This window comes from Mus caroli, unplaced genomic scaffold, assembly GCF_978045245.1.
Source record: "Mus caroli unplaced genomic scaffold, Mus_caroli_1 scaffold_7, whole genome shotgun sequence".
In the NCBI taxonomy this organism is placed as follows: Eukaryota; Metazoa; Chordata; class Mammalia; order Rodentia; family Muridae; genus Mus; species Mus caroli.
The window spans coordinates 108239341-108263225 of record NW_028227262.1 but is presented as its reverse complement, the minus strand read 5'-3'; the positions used below and the strand labels follow the sequence as shown (position 1 = coordinate 108263225).

At 39.4% G+C, this 23885-nt stretch overlaps 1 gene segment (V, D, J or C); it reads left to right on the top strand.

Moving 5' to 3' along the window:
* Positions 1–23885, top strand: part of LOC147004003 (T-cell receptor beta-1 chain C region-like) — a 500214-nt gene that overhangs the window by 314069 nt on the left and 162260 nt on the right.

The window sequence follows — 23885 nt, the reverse complement described above, 5'->3', positions numbered from 1 at the left end:
AGCACTCTGGAAATCAGTTTGGCAGTTCCTCAGAAAATTGGACATAATACTATCTGTGAACCCAGCTATAACACTACTGGGCATATACCCAGAAGATGCTCCAACATATAATAAGGACACATGCCCCACTATGTTCATAGCAGCCTTATTTATAATAGCCAGAAGCCAGAAAGAACCCAGATGTCCTTCAACAGAGGAATGGATACAGAAAATGTGGTACATTTATACAATGGAGTACTACTCAGTTGTTAAAAACAATAAATTCATGAAAATCTTATGCAAAAGGATGGAACTAGAAAATATCATCCTGAGTGAGGTAACTCAATCACAAAAGAGCACACAAGGTATGCACCCACTGATAAGTGGATATTAGCTGAGAAGCTCAGAATATCCGAGATACAATTCACAGATCACATGAAGCTCAAGAAGAAGGAAGACCAAAGGGTGGAGCAGAGGCTGAAGGAAAGAAAGGCCATCCAGAGACTGCCCCACCTGGAGATCCATCCCATATACAGTTACCAAACCCAGACACTATTGTGGATGCCAGCAAGTGATTGCTGACAGGAGCCTGATACAGCTGTCTCCTGAGAGGCTCTGCCAGTCCCTGACAAATACAGAGGTGGATGCTCAACCAATGGATTGAGCACAGGACCCCCAATGGCAGAACTAGAGAAAGGACTGAAGGAGCTGAAGGGGTTTGTAGCCACGTAGGAGGAACAATATGAACCAACTAGTACACCAAGAGCTTCCAGACACTAAACTACCAACTAAAGAGTACACATGGAGGGACCCTTGGCTCTAGCCACATATGGCAGACGATGGCCTAGTTGGTCATCAATGGAAGGAGAGGCCCTTGATCCTGTTAAGTCTTGATTCCCCAGTGTAGTGTAATACCAGGATAGGGAAACAGAAGTGTGTGGGGTGGTGAGCAGGGGATGGGAGGAGGGGATAGGGAATTTTTGGAGGGGAAACCAGGAAAGGCTATAACATTTGAAGTGTAAATTTAAAAATTATCTAATTAAAAAAAAAGACAATGCTAATTCTGAATGCATAATGATAATGAAGCACAAGTAGATGAATGGATTAGAACTGATGTTGGGTCTCGTTTATATGATGAAACTGTACTAGAAGTAATAACCTCTAAAGGTTTTTAGAAATGCCCTACTGACACATGACTTAATTGTGATAATCGAGGTCATTTCAAAAGAGACTGTAGGCAGAGCAAGCTAACTCCAAAAGAAGATCTGAGCTTTCTGGAACATGCATTAGGTGTGGCAAAGGCCAGCTTTGAACTAATAAATGCAAATCAACAAGAGATAAACATGGTAACCCCTTGTCAGGAAATCCCCAAGGGGGTGTCTTACCAGTCCTGATATTAAATATCATATCAGCCATTTCGGTCAGCAGCAAAGAAACTCATCCACAGAATAATTAAACAACACTGCTCTGACTATAGGCATTAACAATCCAAATAACAATGTCAGAGCAGCTTCAACAAATTATATTAAAACTTCAGAAGAGAACAGAAAACAAGTATGTTGGGAAACTCCTGTAAATGATCAGAGGACAATTACAAATAATATTGAAATTGAAGGCAGGGTAGGTATAGGAGCAGATATAACAATATCATGAGAACCTTAATCCCCATATTGGCTTTTAAAGTAAGTAGATATTCAATTTTAGGAGTTATGAACTTTATTCCAGATAAAACACAGTATAAAATGGCCTAAATGTATAGGTACAGAAAGTCAAGTAGAAAAAATTAAAACCAAATGTGGCTAATTCAGTCATGGATTTATGGCGAAGAGATCTATTGCAACAATGGAAAGCATGGATTAGCATTCCTCCAACTCCAGGGACAAGACATAAAATAGGAAATGTTCCTGATCAAGGTATTGAAAAATGTTACTGAGAGCAGTCACAGACTATCCAGGATATACATAAGCAGAACACAGCAGAGGCTTATTCACAAACTTTATATGAAGGAACCAATGCTGGCAAAACACCAGTGGCCCTACATTTAAGGTGATTGACTCATAGACCTGTTTGGGGAGAGCAATGACTTATAACAAGAAAAAAATTACAGGCACTAGAACAGCTTGTCCAAAATCAAGTCAAGGCTTAATACAAAGAAGAGTCTGCCAGCCCTTGGAATTTTCCTATATTGGTCATTAAAAAGAAATTTAAAAAGTGAAAGATCTAACAGATCTGAGAGCAATGAATAAAATAATTCAGTCAATGGTCTCCTTACAGTCTGGAATCCTATTGACTTATTTATTATCTAAAGCATGGCCTATTATGGTGACTTATTTTAAAGATTTCTTTTTCACAGTCCCTTTGCACAAACATAGTAGGGAAAGGTTTGATCTCTCAGTACCTACTTATATCAATAGTTGTCCAATAAAAAGGTATGTTTGGAAAGTTCTTTCACAAGAAATCTTTAATAGTCCAACCTCATGTCAATATTTTATACTTTAGAAATAATGCATAAGCAGTTTCTTTAGTCCATAATTTGCCATATATAGATGATACATTGCAGGTTGACTCAGATAACAATATCTTAGGAAAAATATTTGATTAAATAAAAAGAATTTTGCCATGTTGGGAATTACAAATTGCTCCTGAAAAAAAAAAAAAAAAAAAAAAAAACAAAGAAAAGAATCTTATCTAGACTATAAAATAGATACAGAAAAAAAAAAAAAGTTCAACCACAGAAATAGACTGTCTTAGTCAGGATTTCTATTCCTGCATAAACATCATGACCAAGAAGCGAGTTGGGGAGGAAAGGGTTTATTCAGCTTACACTTCCATACTGCTGATCATCACCAAAGGAAGTCAGGACTGGAACTCAAGCAGGCCAGGTAGCACGAGCTGATGCAGAGGCCATGGAGGGATGTTCTTTACTGGCTTGCTTCCCCTGGCTTGCTCAGCCTGCTCTCTTATAGCACTAATTGAGAAAATGCCTTACAGCTGGATCTCATGGAGGCATTTCCCAACTGAAGCTCCTTTCTCTGTGATAACTCCAGCTGTGTCAAGTTGACACAAAACTAGCCAGTACAGAGACCAATTACAAATTCTTTTTTTAAATATGATTTATTTACTTTCAATCCCAATATCAGATTCTCTTCCTCCCAGTATTCCCTTCTCATCCCCTCCTCACTTCCTCCTCTAACAATGATGATGGCCCCTGGGTATCATCATTCTACTGCCCATACATCAGTCACTACAGGACAGTGCATCCTATTTTACTGAGGCCAAACAATGTGGTAAAATTAAGGGAATGGGATACACGGGCAGGCAACAAATTTAGGGACAGCACCCACTCCAGTTTCATGAAGATCAAGCGTGTGGAAACCTTACATCCAGTCCATGCTTGTTCTTTGGTTAGTGGTTCAGTTTTTGGGCGTTCAAAGGTCCATGTTAGTTGACACACTGTTTCTTCCTGTGAAGACTATCCTCTTCTGATTTGTCACTTCTCCCCCAAACTCTGCCACAATACTTCTGGAGCTCTATCTGATGTTTGTTTGTGGGTCTCTGCACCTGTTTCAGTATGCTGTTGAGTGAAGCCTCTCAAAGGACACTTATGCTAGGATCCTGTCTGCAAGCATAACAAAGTGTCTATCACATCTATCTCAGAAAATACAAATCAGAAGAGCCAAATTAAGAACTCTTAATGGTTTTCTAAACTTGCTGGGAGATATTAATTACTTAGAGTACATAATTGGATTAATTACTCAAGAGCTAGGTGATTTATTTTAAAGCTTACGAGGAGATAAGGCCTTAAATAGTTCAAGAAAATTAATAGCCGAAGTTCACAAAGAATTGGCTCTGGTAGAAAATAACTTGCATTAATTTTATATCCAGCCACCTTGCTGAAGTTGTCTATGAGGTTTAGGAGTTCTCTGGTGGAATTTTTGGGGTCACTTAAGTATACTATCATATCATCTGAAAATACTGATATTTTGACTTCTTCCTTTCTATTTTGTATACATATGAGATCTTTTTTTTTAATTAAATTTTTTTATTAGGTATTTGCCTCATTTACATTTCCAATGCTATCCAAAAAGTCTCCAATACACTCCCCCCCCCACTACCCTACCCACCCACTCCCACATTTTGGCCCTGGCATTCCCCTGTACTGGGGCACACGAAGTTTGCAAGTCCCATGGGTCTCCCTTTCCAGTGATGACCTACTAGGCCATCTTTTGATACATATGCAGCTAGAGTCAAGAGCTCTGGGGAACTGGTTAGTTCATAATGTTGTTCCACCCACAGGGTTGCAGTTCCCTTCAGCTGCTTGGGTACATTCTCTAGCTCCTCCATTGGAGGCCATGTGATCCATTCAATAGCTGACTGTGAGCATCCACTTCTGTGTTTGCTAGGCCCCAGCACTGTCTCGAAAGAGACAGCTATATCTGGGTCCTTTCAGCAAAATCTTGCTAGTGTATACAATGGTGTCAGCGTTTGGAAGCTGATTATGGGATGGATCCCTGGATATGGCAGTCTTTAGATGGTCAATCCTTTTGTCACAGCTCCAAACTTTATCTCTGTAAGTCTTTCCATGGGTGTTTTGTTCCCAATTCTAAGAAGGGGCACACTGTCCACACTTTGGTCTTTGTTCTTCTTGAGTTTCATGTGTTTAACAAATTGTATCTTATATCTTGGGTATCCTAAGTTTCTGGGATAATATGCACTTATCAGTGAGTACATATTGTGTGAGTTCCTTTGTGATTGTGTTACCTCACTCAGGATGATGCCCTCCAGGTCCATCTAATTGCCTAGGAATTTCATAAATTCATTCCTTTTAATAGCTGAGTAGTACTCCATTGTGTAAATGTACCACATTTTCTGTATCCATTCCTCTGTTGAGGGACATCTGGGTTCTTTCCAGCTTCTAGCTATTATAAATAAGGCTACTATGAACATAGTGGAGCATGTGTCCTTCTTACCGGTTGGAACATCTTCTGGATATATGCCCAGGAGAGGTATTGCTGGATCCTCTAGTAGTATTATGTCCAATTTTCTGAGGAACTGCCAAACTGATTTCCAGAGTGGTTGTACAAGCTTGCAATCCCACCAACAATGAAGGAGTCTTCCTCTTTCTCCACATCCTCGCCAACATCTGCTGTCACCTGAATTTTTGATCTTAGCCATTCTGACTGGTGTGAGGTGGAATCTCAGGGTTGTTTTGATTTGCATTTCCCTGATGATTAAGGATGTTGAACATTTTTTCAGGTGCTTCCCTGCCATTCGGTATTCCTCAGGTGAGAATTCTTTGTTCAGTTCTGAGCCCCATTTTTTAATGGGGTTATTTGATTTTCTGGAGTCCACTTTCTTGAGTTCTTTATATATATTGGATATTAGTCCCCTATCTGATTTAGGATAGGTAAAGATCCTTTCCCAATCTGTTGGTGGCCTTTTTGTCTTATTGACGGTGTCTTTTGCCTTGCAGAAGCTTTGCAACTTTATGAGGTCCCATTTATCGATTCTCAATCTTACAGCACAAGCCTTTGCTGTTCTATTCAGGAATTTTCCCCCTGTACCCATATCTTCGAGGCTTTTCCCTACTTTCTCCTCTATAAGTTTCAGTGTCTCTGGTTTTATTGTGGAGTTCCTTAATCCACTTAGATTTGACCTTAGTACAAGGAGATAGGAATGGTTCTTCTACATGATAACCGCCAGATGTGCCAGCACCATTTGTTGAAAATGCTGTCTTTCTTCCACTGGAAGGTTTTAGCTCCCTTGTCGAAGATCAAGTGACCATAGGTGTGTGGGTTCATCTCAGGGTCTTCAATTATCTTCCATTGGTCTACTTGTCTGTAATTATACCAGTACCAAGCAGTTTTTATCACAATTGCTCTGTAGTACAGCTTTAGGTCAGGCATGGTGATTCCACCAGGGGATCTTTTATCCTTGAGAAGATTTTTCCCTATCCTAGGTTTTTGTTGTTCCTGATGAATTTGTAGATTGTCCTTTCTAATTCCTTGAAGAATTGAGTTGGGATTTTGATGGGGATTGCATTGAATCTGCAGATTGCTTTTGGTAAGATAGCCATTTTTACAATGTTGATCCTGCCAATCCATGAGCATGGGAGGTCTTCCATCTTCTGAGATCTTCTTTAATTTCTTTCTTCAGAGACTTGAAGTTCTTGTCATACAGATCTTTCACTTCCTTAGTTAGAGTCAAACCAACATATTTTATATTGTTTGTGATTATTGAGAAGGGTGTTGTTTCTCTAATTTCCTTCTCAGCCTGTTTATCCTTTGTGTACAGAAAGTCCATTGACTTGCTTGAGTTAATTTTATATCCAGCTACTTCACTGAAGCTGTTTATCAGGCTTAGGAGTTCTCTGGTGGAATTTTTAGGGTCACTTACATATACTATCATATCATCTGCAAAGAGTAATATTTTGACTTCTTCTTTTCCAATTTATATCCCCTTGATCTCCTTTTGTTGTCTAATTGCTCTAGCTAGGACTTCAAGTACAATGTTGAATAGGTAGGGAGAGAGTGGACAGCCTTGTCTAGTCCCTGATTTTAGTGGGATTTCTTCTAGCTTCTCACCATTTTCTTTGATGTTGGCTACTGGTTTGCTGTAGATTGCTTTTATCATGGTTAGGTATGGGCCTTGAATTCCTGATCTTTCCAAGACTTTTATCCTGAAGGTGTGTTGGATTTTGTCAAAGGCTTTCTCAGCATCTAACGAGATGATCATGTGGTTTTTGTCTTTGAGATTGTTTATATACTGGATTACATTGATGGATTTCCGTATATTGAACCATCCTTGCATCCCTGGGATGAAACCTACTTGGTCAGGATGGATGATTGTTTTGTTGTGTTCTTGGAATCAGTTAGCAAGAACTTTATTGAGGATTTTTGCATCGATATTCATAAGGGAAATTGGTCTGAAGTTCTCTATCTTTGTTGGGTCTTTTTGTGGTTTAGGTATCAGAGTAATTGTGGCTTCATAGAATGAGTTGGGTAGAGTACCTTCTGTTTCTATTTTGTGGAATAATTTCTGAAGAACTGGGATTACATCTTCTTTGAAGGTCTGATAAAACTCTGCACTAAACCCATCTGGTCCTGGGCATTTTTTGACTGGGAGACTATTAATGACTGCTTCTATTTCTTTAGGGGATATGGGACTGTTTAGATCATTAACCTGATCTTGATTTAAATTTGGTACCTGGTATATGTCTAGAAACTTGTCCATTTCATCGAGGTTCTCCAGTTTTGTTGAGTATAGCCTTTTGTAGAAGGATCTGATGGTGTTTTGGATTTCTTCAGGATCTGTTGTTATGTCTCCCTTTTCATTTCTGATTTTGATGATTAGAATACTTTCCCTATGCCCTCTACTGAGTCTGGCTAAGGGTTTATCTATCTTGTTGATTTTCTCAAAGAACCAGCTCCTCGATTGGTTTATTCTTTGAATAGTTCTTCTTGTTTCCACTTGGTTGATTTCACCCCTGAGTTTGATTATTTCCGGCCGTCTACTCCTCTTGGGTGAATTTGCTTCCTTTCGTTCTAGAGCTTTTAGGTGTGTTGTCAAGCTGCTAATGTGTGCTCTCTCTAGTTTCTTTTTGGAGGCACTCAGAGCCATGAGTTTTCCTCTTAGAAATGCTTTCATTGTGTCCCATAAGTTTGGGTATGTTGTGGCTTCATTTTCATTAAACTCCAAAAAGTCCTTAATTTCTTTCTTAATTTCTTCCTTGTCCAAGGTATCATTGAGAATAGTGTTGTTTAGTTTCCACATGTGTGTTGGCTCTCTATCATTTATTTTGTTATTGAAGATCAGCCTTAGTCCATGGTGATCTGGTAGGATGCATGGGACAATTTCAATATTTTTTGTATATGTTGAGGCTTGTTTTGTGACGAATTATGTGGACAGTTTTGGAGAAGGTACCATGAAGTGCTGAGAAGAAGGTATATCCTTTTGTTTTAGGATACAATGTTCTGTAGATATCTGTCAGATCCATTTGTTCCATAACCTCTGTTAGTTTCACTGTGTCTCTCTTTAGTTTCTGCTTCCATGATCTGTCCATTGGTGAAAGTGGTGTGTTGAAGTCTCCCACTATTATTGTTTGAGGTGCAATGTGTGCTTTGAGATTTACTAAAGTTTCTTTAATGAATGTGGCTGCCCTTGTATTTGGAGCATAGATATTCAGAATTGATAGTTTCTCTTGGAGGATTTTACCTTTGATGAGTATGAAGTGCCCTTCCTTGTTTTTTTGATGACTTTGGGTAGGAAGTCGATTTTATTAGATATTAGGATGGCTACTCCAGCTTGTTTCTTCCTACCATTTGCTTGGAAAATTGTTTTCCAGCCTTTCATTCTGAGGTAGTGTCTATCTTTTTCTCTGAGATGAGTTTCCTGTAAGCAGCAAAATGTTGGGTCCTGTTTGTGTAGCCAGTCTGTTAGTCTATGTCTTTTTATTGGAGAGTTGAGTCCATTGATATTAAGAGATATTAGGGAGAAGTAATTGTTGCTTCCTTTTATTTTTGTTGTTAGAGTTGGCATTATGTTCTTGTGACAGTCTTCTTTTAGGTTTGTTGATGGATTACCTTCTTGCTTTTTCTAGGACGTGGTTTCCGTCTTTGTATTGTTTTTTTTTTCTGTTATTATCTGTTGAAGGGCTGGATTAGTGGAAAGATAATGTGTGAATTTGGTTTTGTTGTGGAATACTTTGGTTTCTCCATCTATGGTAATTGAGAGTTTGGCCGGGTATAGTAGCCCGGGCTGGAATTTGTGTTCTCTTAGTTTCTGTATAACATCTGTCCAGGCCCTTCTGGCTTTAATACTCTCTGGTGAAAAATCTGGTGTAATTCTGGTAGGCTTGCCTTTATATGTTACTTGACCTTTTTCCCTTACTGCTTTTAGTATTCTATCTTTATTTAGTGCATTTGTTGTTCTGATTATTATGTGTTGGGAGGAATTTCTTTTCTGGTCCAGTCTATTTGGAGTTCTGTAGGCTTCTTGTATGTTCATGGGCATCACTTTCTTTAGGTTTGGGAAGTTTTCTTCTATAATTTTGTTGAAGATATTTGCCAGTCCTTTGAGTTGGAAATCTTCATTCTCATCTACTCCTATTATCCGTAGGTTTGGTCTTCTCATTGTGTCCTGGATTTCCTGGATGTTTTGAGTTAGGATCTTTTTGGATTTTGTATTTTCTTTGATTGTTGTGCCGATGTTCTCTATGGAGTCTTCTGCACCTGAGATTCTCTCTTCCATCTCATGTATTCTGTTGCTGATGCTCGCATCTATGTTTGCAGATTTCTTTCCTAGGGTTTCTATCTCCAGTGTTGCCTCAATTTGGGTTTTCTTTTTTGTGTCTACTTCCCTTTTTAGGTCTTGGATGGTTTTATTCAATTCCATCACCTGTTTGGTCTGGTTTTCCTGCAATTCTTTAAGGGATTTTTGTGCTTCCTCTTGAATGTCTTCTACCTGTTTAGCAGTGTTCTCCTGTATTTCTTTAAATGTGTTATTAAAGTCCTTCTTGATGTCCTCTACCATCATCATGAGATATGCTTTTAGATCGGGGTCTTGCTTTTCCGGTGTGTTGGGGTGCCCTGGAATGGGAGAAGTGGGAGTGCTGGTTTCTGATGATGGTGAGTGGTCTTGGTTTCTGTTTTAAGATTATTACGTTTACCTTTCGCCATCTGGTAATCTGGAGTTAGTTGTTATAGTTGTCTCTGTTTAGAGATTGGAGCAGATGCTGTGTTCCACTCACCAGAAGTCTTAAGATCCCGTGGCGGGTGTCCTGGTTAGCTGGCGGGTGTCAGCTGACTCCCCATTTGAGCTCTTTTTGTTGTCTAATTGCTCTGATTAGGACTTCAAGGACTATGTTGAAAAAGTATGGAGAGAGTAGGGAGGGAGGCAGCTTTGTCTAGTCCCAGATTTTAGTGGGATTGCATCAAGTTTCCATTTAGTCTGATGTTGGCTACTGGTTTGCTGTATATTGCTTTTACTATGTTTAGGTATGGGCCTTGAATTCCTGATCTTTCCAAGACCTAAAATGAAGGGATGCTGAATTTTGTCAAATGCTTTTTCAGCATCTAATGAAATGATCATGTGTTTTTTTTCCTTTGAGTTTGTTTATGTAGTGTATTATGTTGATGAGTTTCCATATATTGAACCATCCTTGCACCCCTGGTATGAAGCCAAATTGATCACTGCCAATGGGACAAAACAGCAACCAATGGATTGGGAAAAGATCTTTACCAGTCCTACATCCAATAGAGGACTAGTATCCAATATATACAAAAAATTCAAGAAGTTAGTCTCCAGTAAACCAAACAACTCTATTAAAATGGGGTACAGAGTTAAACAAAGAATTCTCAACTGAGGAATACCAAATGACTGAGAAGCACCTAAAGAATTGTTTAACATCCTTAGTCATCAGGGAAATGCAAATCAAAACAACCCTGAGATTCCTCCTCATACCAGTTAGAATGTCGAAGATCAGGTGACAGTAGATGCTGGAGAGGATGTAGAGAAAGAAGAACACTCCTCCATTGCTGGTGGAATTGCAAGCTGGTACAAGCACTCTGGAAATCAGCTTGGTGATTCCTCAGAAAATTGGACATAGTACTATCTGAGAACCCAGATATAACACTACTGGGTATATACCCAGAAGATGCTCCAACATGTAATAAGGACACATGCCCCACTATGTTCATAGCAGCCTTATTTATAATAGCCAAAAGCCAGAAAGAACCCAGATGTCCTTCAACAGGTACATTTATACAATGGAGTACTACTCAGCTATTAAAAACAATGAATTCATGAAAATCTTATGCAAAAGGATGGAACTAGAAAATATCCTGAGTGAGGTAAACCAATCACAAAAGAGCATACAAGGTATGCACTCACTGATAAGTGGATATTATCTGAGAAGCTCAGAATACCCAAGATACAATTCACAGACCACATGAAGCTCAAGAAGAAGGAAGATTAAAGTGTAGAGATACAGAGACAAAGGGTGGAGCAGAGGCTGAAGGAAAGGCCATCCAGAGACTGCCCCACCTGGGGATCCATCCCATATACAGTTACCAAACCCAGACACTATTGTGGATGCCAGCAAGTGCTTGCTGACAGGAGTCTGATACAGCTGTGTCCTGAGAGGCTCTGCCAGTGCCTGACAAATACAGAGGTGGATATTCACAGCCAACCAATGGACTGAGCACAGGATCCCCAATGGAGGAACTAGAGAAAGGACTGAAGGAGCTGAAGGGGTTTGCAGCCACTTAGGAGGCACAAAAACATGAACCAACCAGTGCACCCAGAGCTCCCAGGGACTAAACCACCAACCAAAGAAGAGAGACCCATGGCTACAGCTGCATATGTGGCAGAGGATGGCCTAGTTGGTCATCAATGGAAGGATAGGCCCATGATCCTGTGAAGTCTTGATTTCCCAGTGTAGGATAATGCCAGGACAGGGAAGCAGGAGTGGGTGGGTTGGTGTGCAGGGGGAGGGGAATGGGATAGGGGGATTTTGGAGGGGAAACCAGGAAAGGGGATAACATTTGAAATGTAAATAAATAAGATATCTTTTAAAAAAAAGATATTGCAAGGTGCACATGTAGACTGTTAGGATCCAGTGATGGCTTGTATTTTATTTATATTGTATATAGTTATATTGGCTTATATTTAGTTATATTTAGTTTACTTCTATTCATTCTCCCACAAGGATTCTTATGTAGTGAGAAGATAATGGATATTTTTAGCACGTGAACAGGTAAAAAATTAAAGACCTGAATTGATTCTAAAAGGAAAAATGGGACTTTGCCAATTAACAGGAATAGACCCATCAGAAATTGTCGTACCTTTACTAATACTGAAATTGCCTCGTTATTTGTATAAGATGAACATTGGTAAAAAGCTTATGGTAATTTGGGGGAGAAATTAACAGCAAATAACCAACAGTAAAAGACTGCAATTTGTAAAAATACCAATTTGGATTTTTCTTCAGACGACAAAATGAACACTAATCTGAAACCCCTTCATTCTATAATGTTGCAAGTTAATCAGCAAAGTGAGATTATATGTCAGAAAAAACAAGTAAAGTGTCTCAGAGCCTGTGATTCAATTAAAAAATCAGAGTTTTACTATTAAATTTTCTTGGATCTCTTAATAAGGTCACTGACTCTTAATGTGTGGAAAGAGTTGTTTTGCACATAGAAAGTGCTAAACTTATTCAGAATGATTCAGAATTAACATAATTATATATTCAACTACAACAAGCTGAATAGAAGTCATCTGATCTGTATAACATATATATATATGTGTGTATATATATGGGATATGATATGATATATATACATATATGATATGATATATATATATACATATATATATACATATATCATATCATATCATATCCCAACAAGGAAGGCCTCGGGCACAAGGTAATGATGAGATAGACCATCTCTTAATACAAAGGGCAATAAAAGTTTCAGAATTTCATAGGAAACACCATCTTAACAGCAAACATTTGAAGAAAGATATTTCTATCCATTGGCAACAAAACATGAAAATTATATGGAAATATTGTATCTGTTCTATGCAAACTCCATTACCTGCAGGGTATAACCCAAAGGGTACCCTGAAAATAAAAATAAAATCTGTCAAATGGATGGGCTGCATTTTGCAGAGTTTGGAAAATTAAAGTATGTGCATCATAGTATAGATACATATCCAGGATTTCAATGAGCTGTTGCCCTAAGTTCTGAAAGACCAACTCTGAGCTTACTTACTAGACGTTATGGCTATTATGAGCATCCCTGTACAAATTAAGACTAGCAATGCTCCAGCATGTTTCTTCAGTAAAATGAAAATATTATACTTGTCCTCTCTGATATCTTGTCCTTTTTATACAATGTAAATCACGTTACAGATATACCACACAATTCTACAGGACAAACAGTTGTAAAAATATATAATTATACTTTAAAAGAGATGCTTAGTAAACAGAAAGGGGTAACAAAGACCCCCAGAGTTATATCACATAGTGCTTTATTAACTATAAATTTTGTAAATGCTAATGAGCAAAAACCAACAGCTGTTGAGACACTGGAATGTGAAAAAAACTGCTGAATTGGACCATTCTTATTTTTTTTAAGGATGTCTTAACTTCAAAGTGGAAGGCAAGAAATGTGCTGTGTTGGTGGGAGGGAGGATTTGTCTTTCTTTCAACAGAAGAAAAAAAGCTGTAGATTTCATGAAAACTAATAAAGATTAGATTTGCCTAAAGGAGACCTCCTGAAAAGCTTGTTTGCAGACATGAAGAAAGAAACTAAGGAAAACACCAAAATAGGTAACATGAGTGCTGATACCGCTACATAGGAACAGCTCTAACACTGGCTGAGATATCAATGTCTCCAACCTGGACTTCAGCTACACATAGCAAATAGATCTTGTTGGTTATAGAGTCCTCAGGAATTTTTTATTACATGTCATCTTTTCATGAGGCATGGTTGGAAATTTATATTAGAGTTTGGCTATACATTCCAAATGTATTATAAAGTTTTGATTCATTTCACTTGGCCAAACATAGAGTAAATAATTATCTTTAGCTGATTTGTGCACATTCCATATGTATAAGTGCAGTAATGTATAGTGCCTTTAAAGGTTTATATGGCTACAGAGCAAAAGGACCAGACACCAAATAAGATAAGACAAATACCACAGGTGATCCAGCTGCACACACTGCCAGAATTATGTTTCCTCAAAAACCTGCATCTAGGACAACTTAAAAAGACTAGCTAAGATAATCAAGACTTACAAACTGTTCCAGCCAGGACTTGAATTAAGCCCTTCACTTTCCTGTCACATAGAGACTGGACAATAAATAATACAGCTAGCCTTCCTAGTACTAAGTCAATACCTTAGTTTTCATAGGGCCTCCAAAAGGTGTCATTGCCCATATACAGCCAGAAGCAATCCTTAAGAAAATGACTCCCCATTCTCAAGAGATAGGGGTGAGTGGGTTTTGGTCATTCAATGTGTGGTGGATGATTGTCATCATTTAAAGGGTTATCAGTAACAATTTATTAATGGTCTTGGTCACAGAGGAAAGAAGTCAAAATACTCAGGGATCTGTTTTTCCTCTCCTCTCTCCCTCTTTGTCTTCTATCCAGTGTTAGGGGAAATAAGGGGAGAAATGATGAAAAGAAAAAGGGGAAATGCAGAAATGATAGAGTAAAAGGGTAAATTACTGACTCCACATTGAAACTGAAGAATATCAACAAGCCAAATATTCTTACATTGGTTTAGATTATTATAAATCGATACAAATTAAGGTTATATTTTGCTGCAACATACTGCCTATATGTTTTAACTCTTTTCTAAGGTATTGTTCCAATGCATCTCATTTAAAAATGTAATGTGACAGTCTAGTCCTTAAAATATTCTACTGAAAACTGTTTAGAATAATTAAGAAGTAAAAGGTAGCCATAAATATATCAAATATGTGGCCATCTAAGGTACTGGTTTAGTTTATTTCAGAAATAAGCTTTATTTAGTCTCCTGCAGATGTTTTCAAAGATGAACAGATAATAGATAACTAGAAACAAGCAATATTTCCTTATTCAGATATACTCTAGATACACAGATGATCTTCAGACACTTCAGAGATCTACATAATATGTCATTTAAAGATGTCTTATTCATAAGATGCTTTTCATGACAGGGAGACACAACTGCTTTTGGTGGCATCTCCATATTACTTTAATGAATATGATGGTCATCCAAGAACCTCCTTATGGAGTATGCTTCAGATACAGCAAAGCTAGAAACTTGGAAAAACAACAAACAAACAAACAAACCACTGTCCTTGGTTCAGTTGTGAAAAGAATGCTCTCCAAGCAATGCACAATCAGGGCACAAAGGATGTCAACTGCTGAACTTTTTTAGGCACATCTTTCATAGTTCCTGCTTTACAGAGAAGTCTGTCAAATACACTGGTCCAGAAGGTTGAAGACAGATACTCTGTATTTCAATGAAAACTTGGGTGACTTTCCAGGTTTCAAGCAACCTCTGTAATTTCTGTAGTTTTGGAAGCTTCTTGTCCTGCACTTTCAGTTTATTCAGGTAATATTTATCCTTCTCTAATATTTATTCTTCTCAGGTCTCTGATGGGGTTGAAGATTAGATAGTTATAATCTCAAAATTGATCTTAAAGTGTTTAGGATCTTAAAGCGTTTTACAGTCTAAAAAGACATTTATAAGTTGATAAATGCAAGTTATGATGGAAAGTGATTCAGGAACAGAACTTTGAAGTCACCAAAATAGAGATAGTGGATAGAGAATGGAGCACTTTATCCAAGGGTGACTCATACAATTGGACTGGACACTGAATATAATTCTTACCGGATAGTTTTCATAATTTTTCTTATTGTATGTAATTAATATTAGAGAAAGAACCTTTTTTGAACTAACAGGGTTAGATATTGGAGTGATGTCTTATGCACCGGGTAAAGATTATCTCTTTATTAAACAAATACTGATTTCTGAACCAGCAGAGATATGCTTACAAGCCAGGTTTTTGGGTATTGTTAATAATCAGTAATTTGTAAACACTTCCTCTCTCAGCTTTTTATTGGTTCAAATACAATGCTTATGGCCTATAGCAAAGGCAAGAAAGGAAGATGGGACAGAGAGGAAATCTGAAAAGTGCCAGTCACCGGAACATTAACCAGTCCAACAGAGAGGAGGAGGCTAGACCCAGTATTAGAGACTGAGAGGTAGAAACCATGTGGCAGGCATAGAATAATATGTATGGGTTAATATAAGTTGTAAATGTAAAATAAAAAGGAAGGAAAAAAGGAAGGAAGGAAGGAAGGAAGGAAGGAAGGAAGGAAGGAAGGAAGAAAGGAAGGAAGGAAGGAAGGAAAGGAAGGGAGAGAGGGAGGGAGGGAGGGAGGGAGGGAGGGAGGGAGGGAGGGAGGGAGGGAGTAACCAAAAACAAAACCTATACCTGACACATGATACTGAAAAATGAAATTATGTAAACAGTCTGCAAATCCCAACAGACATGGCAATGTGACAGACATTCCACTTATGAATGAGGCCAGGAACAAATAAATAAGAAACAGCATCCAGAGATGCATTATGTTCATATATACATATATAAATACGAATGTGCATATTTCTGAATATAATCTGCTCATTCTGTATAACTTACTTGTTTGTATGTTTTCAAGCCTGACTATTTGGCACTGGATACCCAATTGGTGTGGTTAGTGTGCTCTTCCCTGGGAAGATCTCGTATGCCAATCCCAGTTTTCCTTAGTTTCCTCTTGTTCTTTGTGTAGGCTTAAACCACTTTAGAGTTTGTTTTTTCTGATCGACAATGGTGTGGCCATTAGTGTAGTATGTGTTCAGTTAATATTTAGGAAGTCTTGTTTATGTGACTATGGGTGCATCTTCTGATATTACTAAAGGAGACAATCCCATGGAAAACTCCCTAATCTTTTGGCTCTTAGAGTTGTATCACTCCTTCTTCAACAATGTTCCTGAGCCTTGGAGATGGGACTGCTTTGTAGATATTTCCCACCTAATAGTACCAGGTCTTCGACAAATAATTTCCCATGAGGTTAGGGTATATCTAATAAATTAGGCCATTCTTTTTTATTAATTATTTTATTTACTTACATTTTAAATATTGTCCCCCTTCTTGATAAGAAGGCCATTCTTTACTATCTAACCTCTTTATATCTTCCTAAGAAGACCATTTTTAATTTTTTTTTTATTTTTATTTTTTTGCTAAGCCTCCTTTCAAGAATCAACTGTTGACTTCCGGCCGGATCAGCGCCGGGGTAGCTGGAGCGCAGGGTTGCCTGACACCCGCCAGATACCCACGACCCCCGCCGCAGGATTTTGGGACTGCTGGTGAGTGGAACACAGCTTCTGCTCCAGTCCAATCACGCGGGACCTGAGACTGCTCTGGTTGGGGAGAGAGAAATCCGGCCTACATAGGGCCACAAGCCTCTTCCGGTCAGAAAAGCACCTGGGCAGCTGGGGCGCAGGGTCGGCTCACACTCGCCAGCTACCCACAACACCCACCACAGGATCTTAAGACTTCTGGTGAGTGGAACACAGCTTCTGCTCCAATCCAATTGCATGCGGGACCTGAGACTGCATTAGTTAGGGAAGCAGAAAACGGCCTGAGTATGGCCACAGGCCTCATCCGGCCGGATCAGCGCCAGGGTAGCTGGAGCACAGGGTTGCCTGACACCCGCCAGCTACCCACGACCCCCGCCGCAGGATTTTGGGACTGCTGGTGAGTGGAACACAACTTCTGCTCCAGTCCAATCACACGGGACCTGAGACTGCTCTGGTTGGGGAGAGAGAAATCCAGCCTACATAGGGCCACAAGCCTCTTCTGGTCAGAAAAGCACCGGGGCAGCTGGGGCGCAGGGTCAGCTGACACTCGCCAGCTACCCACAACACCCACCACAGGATCTTAAGACTTCTGGTGAGTGGAGCACAGCTTCTGCTCCAATCCAATTGTGCACGGGACCTGAGACTGCATTAGTTAGGGAAGCAGAAACCGGCCTGAGTAGGGCCACAGGCCTCATCCGGCCGGATCAGCGCCTGGGTAGCTGGAGCGCAGGGTTGCCTGACACCCGCCAGATACCCACAACCCCCGCCAGAGGATTTTGGGACTGCTGGTGAGTGGAACACAGCTTCTGCTCCAGTCCAATCACGCGGGACCTGAGACTGCTCTGGTTGGGGAGAGAGAAATCCGGCCTACATAGGGCCACAAGCCTCTTCCGGTCAGAAAAGCACCTGGGCAGCTGGGGCTTAGGGTCAGCTCACACTCGCCAACTACCCACAACACCCACCACAAGATCTTAAGACTTCTGGTGAGTGGAACACAGCTTCTGCTCCAATCCAATTGCACGCGGGACCAGAGACTGCATTAGTTAGGGAAGCAGAAAACCGGCCTGAGTAGGACCACAGGCCTCTTCCAGCTGGACCAGCACCGGGGTACCGTCAGCTACCCACGACCACCGCCACAGGATTTTGAGACTGCTGGTGAGTGGAACACAGCTTCTGCTCCAATCTTTAAACAGTGATAACGATAACAACTAACCCCAGAGATTACCAGATGGCGAAAGGTAAACGTAATAATCTTACTAACAGAAACCAAGACCACTCACCATCATCAGACCCAGCACCCCCACTTCGCCCAGTCCAGGGCACCCCAACACACCGGAAAAGCTAGACAAGGATCTAAAAGCATATCTCCTGATGATGGTAGAGGACTTCAAGAAGGACTTTAATAACACACTTAAAGAAATACAGGAGAACACTGCTAAACAGGTAGAAGACATTAAAGAGGAAGCACAAAAATCCCTTAAAGAATTGCAGGAGAACACTGCTAAAGAGTTAAAAATCCTTAAAGAAAAACAGGATAACATAATCAAACAGGGAGAAGTCCTTACAGAAAAACAGGAAAACACATCCAAACAGATGATGGAAATGAACAAAACCATACTAGACCTAAAAAGGGAAGTAGACACAATAAAGAAAACCCAAAATGAGGCAACACTGGAGATAGAAACCCTAGGAAAGAAATCTGGAACCATAGATACGAGCATCAGCAACAGAATACAAGAGATGGAAGAGAGAATCTCAGGTGCAGAAGATTCCATAGAGAACATCTGCACAACAATCAAGGAAAATGTAAAATGCAAAAAGATCCTAACTCAAAACATCCAAGAAATACAGGACACAATGAGAAGACCAAACCTACGGATAATAGGAGTGGATGAGAATGAAGATTTTCAACTCAAAGGACCAGCAAACATCTTCAACAAAATTATAGAAGAAAACTTCCCAAATCTAAAGAAAGAGATGCCCATGAACATACAAGAAGCCTACAGAACTCCAAATAGACTGGACCAGAAAAGAAATACCTCCCGACACATAATAATCAGAACAACAAATGCTCTAAATAAAGATAGAATACTAAAAGCAGTAAGAGAAAAAGGCCAAGTAACATATAAAGGCAAGCCTATCAGAATTACACCAGATTTTTCACCAGAGACTATGGAAGCCAGAAGATCCTGGACGGATGTTATACAGACACTAAAAGAACACAAATTCCAGCCCAGGCTACTATACCCAGCCAAACTCTCAATTAACATAGATGGAGAAACCAAAGTATTCCACGACAAAACCAAATTCACACATTATCTCTCCACGAATCCAGCCCTTCAAAGGATAATAACAGAAAAAAACCAATACAAGGACAGGAACCACGCCCTAGAAACAACAAGAAGGTAATCCCTCAACAAACCTAAAAGAAGACAGCCACAAGAACAGAATGCCAACTTTAACAACAAAAATAACAGGAAACAACAATTACTTTTCCTTAATATCTCTTAATATCAATGGACTCAACTCCCCGATAAAAAGACATAGACTAACAAACTGGCTACACAAACAAGACCCAACATTTTGCTGCTTACAGGAAACTCATCTCAGAGAAAAGGATAGACACTACCTCAGAATGAAAGGCTGGAAAACAATTTTCCAAGCAAATGGCATGAAGAAACAAGCTGGAGTAGCCATTCTAATATCTGATAAGATTGACTTCCAACCCAAAGTCATTAAAAAAGACAGGGAGGGACACTTCATACTCATCAAAGTTAAAATCCTCCAAGAGGAACTATCAATCCTGAATATCTATGCTCCAAATACAAAGGCAGCCACATTCATTAAAGAAACTTTAGTAAATCTCAAAGCACACATTGCACCTCATACAATAATAGTGGGAGACTTCAACACACCACTTTCACCAATGGACAGATCATGGAAACAGAAACTAAACAGGGACACAGAGAAACTAAGAGAAATTATGAATCAAATGGATCTGGCAGATATCTACAGAACATTCTATCCTAAAACAAAAGGATTCTTCTTCTTCTCAGCACCTCATGGTACCTTCTCCAAAATTGACCACATAATTGGTCACAAAATAGGCCTCAACAGATACAAAAATATTGAAATTGTCCCATGCATCCTATCAGATCACCATGGACTAAGGCTGATCTTCAATAACAAAATAAATAATAGAAAGCCAACCTTCACGTGGAAACTGAACAACACTCTTCTCAATGATACCTTGGTCAAGGAAGGAATAAAGAAAGAAATTAAGGACTTTTTAGAGTTCAATGAAAATGAAGCCACAACATACCCAAACTTATGGGATGCAATGAAAGCATTTCTAAGAGGAAAACTCATAGCTCTGAGTGCCTCCAAAAGGAAACTAGAGAGAGCACACATTAGCAGCTTGACAACACACCTAAAAGCACTAGAACAAAAGGAAGCAAATTCACCCAAGAGGAGTAGAAGGCAGGAAATAATCAAACTCAGGGGTGAAATCACCCAAGTGGAAACAAGAAAAACTATTCAAAGAATCAACCAATCAAGGAGCTGGTTCTTTGAGAAAATCAACAAGATAGATAAACCCTTAGCCAGACTCACTAGAGGGCACAGGGAAAGCATCCTAATTAACAAAATCAGAAATGAAAAAGGAGACATAACAACAGATCCTGAAGACATCCAAAACACCATCAGATCCTTCTACCAAAGGCTATACTCAACAAAACTGGAGAACCTGGATGAAATGGAGAAGTTCCTAGACAGATACCAGGTACCAAAGTTGAATCAAGATCAGGTTAATGATCTAAACAGCCCTATATCCCCCAAAGAAATAGAAGCAGTCATTAATAGTCTCCCAACCAAAAAAAGCCCAGGACCAGATGGGTTTAGTGCAGAGTTCTATCAGACCTTCAAAGAAGATCTAATCCCAGTTCTTCACAAACTATTCCACAAAATAGAAAAAGAAGGTACTCTACCCAACTCATTCTATGAAGCCACAATTACTCTGATAACTAAACCACAAAAAGACCCAACAAAGATAGAAAACTTCAGACCAATATCCCTTATGAATATTGATGCAAAAATCCTCAATAAAGTTCTTGCTAACCGAATCCAAGAACACATCAAAACAATCATCCATCCTGACCAAGTAGGCTTCATCCCAGGAATTCAGGGATGGTTCAATATACGGAAATCCATCAACGTAATCCAGTATATAAACATACTCAAAGACAAAAACCACATGGTCATCTCGTTAGATGCAGAAAAAGCATTTGACAAGATCCAACACCCATTCATGATGAAAGTCTTGGAAAGATCAGGAATTCATGGCTCATACCTAAACATGATAAAAGCAATCTACAGCAAACCAGTAGCCAACATCAAAGTAAATGGTCAGAAGCTTGAAGCAATCCCTCTAAAATCAGGGACTAGACAAGGCTGTCCACTTTCTCCATACCTATTCAACATTGTACTTGAAGTCCTAGCCAGAGCAATTCGACAACAAAAGGAGATCAAAGGGATACAAATTGGAAAAGATGAAGTCAAAATATCACTCTATGCAGATGATATGATAGTATATATAAGTGACCCTAAAAATTCCACCAGAGAACTCCTAAGCCTGATAAACAGCTTCAGTGAAGTAGCTGGATATAAAATTAACTCAAACAAATCAATGGCCTTTCTCTACACAAAGAATAAACAGGCTGAGAAAGAAATTAGGGAAACAACACCCTTCTCAATAGTCACAAATAATATAAAATATCTTGGCTTGACTCTAACTAAGGAAGTGAAAGATCTGTATAATAAAAATTTCAAGTCTCTGAAGAAAGAAATTATAGAAGATCTCAGAAGATGGAAAGATCTCCCATGCTCATGGATTGGCAGGATCAACATTGTAAAAATGGCTATCTTGCCAAAAGCAATCTACAGATTCAATGCAATCCCCATCAAAATTCCAAATCAATTCTTCAACGAATTAGAAAGTGCAATCTGCAAATTCATCTGGAATAACAAAAAACCTAGGATAGCAAAAACTCTTCTCAAGGATAAAAGAACCTCTGGTGGAATCACCATGCCTGACCTAAAGCTCTACTACAGAGCAATTGTGATAAAAACTGCATGGTACTGGTATAGTGACAGACAAATAGACCAATGGAATAGAATTGAAGACCCAGAAATGAACCCACACACCTATGGTCACTTGATCTTCGACAAGGGAGCTAAAAACATCCAGTGGAAGAAAGACAGCATTTTCAACAAATGGTGCTGGCACAACTGGTTGTTAACATGTAGAAGAATGCGAATCGATCCATTCCTATCTCCTTGTACTAAGGTCAATCTAAGTGGATCAAGGAACTTCACATAAAACCAGAGACACTGAAACTTATAGAGGAGAAAGTGGGGAAAAGCCTTGAAGATATGGGCACAGGGGAAAAATTCCTGAATAGAACAGTAATGGCTTGTGCTGTAAGATCAAGAATTGACAAGTGGGACCTCATGAAACTACAAACTTCTGCAAGGCTAAAGACACCATCAATAAGACAAAAAAACCACCAACAGATTGGGAAAGGATCTTCACCTATCCTAAATCAGATAAGGGACTAATATCCAATATACATAAAGAACTCAAGAAGGTGGACTCCAGAAAGTCAAATAACCCCATTAAAAAATGGGGCTCAGAACTGAACAAAGAATTCTCACCTGAGGAATACCGAATGGCAGAGAAACACCTGAAAAAATGTTCAACATCCTTAATCATCAGGGAAATGCAACTCAAAACAACCCTGAGATTCCACCTCACAGCAGTCAGAATGGCTAAGATCAAAAATTCAGGTGACAGCAGATGCTGGCGAGGATGTGGAGAAAGAGGAACACTCCTCCATTGTTGGTGGGATTGCACGTTTGTACAACCACTCTGGAAATCAGTCTGGCGGTTCCTCAGAAAATTGGACATAGTACTACCGGAGGATCCAGCAATACCTCTCCTGGGCATATATCCAGAAGATGTCCCAACCGGTAAAAAGGACACATGCTCCACTATGTTCATTGCAGCCCTATTTATAATAGCCAGAAGCTGGAAAGAACCCAGATGTCCCTCAACAGAGGAATGGATACAGAAATTATGGTACATTTACACAATGGAGTACTACTCAGCTATTAAAAAGAATGAATTTATGAAATTCCTAGGCAAATGGATGGACCTGGAGGGCATCATCTTGAGTGAAATAACACAATCACAAAAGAACTCACACAATATGTATTCACTGATAAGTGGATATTAGCCCAAAACTTAGGATACCCAAGATATAAGATACAATTTGCTAAACGCATGAAACTCAAGAAGAATGAAGACCAAAGTGTGGACACTGTGCACCTTCTTAGAATTGGTTACAAAACACCCAGGGAAGGAGTTACAGAGACAAAGTTCGTAGCTGTGGTGAAAGGATGGACCATTTAGAGACTGCTGTATCCAGGGATCCATCCCATAATCAGCTTCTAAACGCTGATACCATTGCATACACTAGCAAGATTTTGCTGAAAGGACCCAAATATAGCTGTCTCTTGTGAGACTATGCCGGGGCCTAGCAAACACAGGAGTGGATGTTCACAGTCAGCTATTGGATGTATCACAGGGCTCCCAATGGAGTAGCTAGAGAAAGTACCCAAGGAGCTAAAGGGATCTGCAACCCTATTGTTGGAACAACATGATGTACTAACCAGAACCCCGCGGAGCTCTTGTCTCTAGCTGCATATATATCGAAAGATGGCCTAGTCGGCCATCAATGGAAAGAGAGGCCCATTGGACTTGCAAACTTTATATGCCCCAATATAGGGGAATGCCAGGGCCAAAAGAATGGGAATGGGTGGGTAGGGAATTGGGGGGCGCTATGGGGGACTTTTGGGATAGCATTGGAAATGTAATTGAGGAAAATATGTAATAAAAATATTAAAAATCAAAAAAAAAATAAATTCAAAAAAAAAAAAAAAAGAAT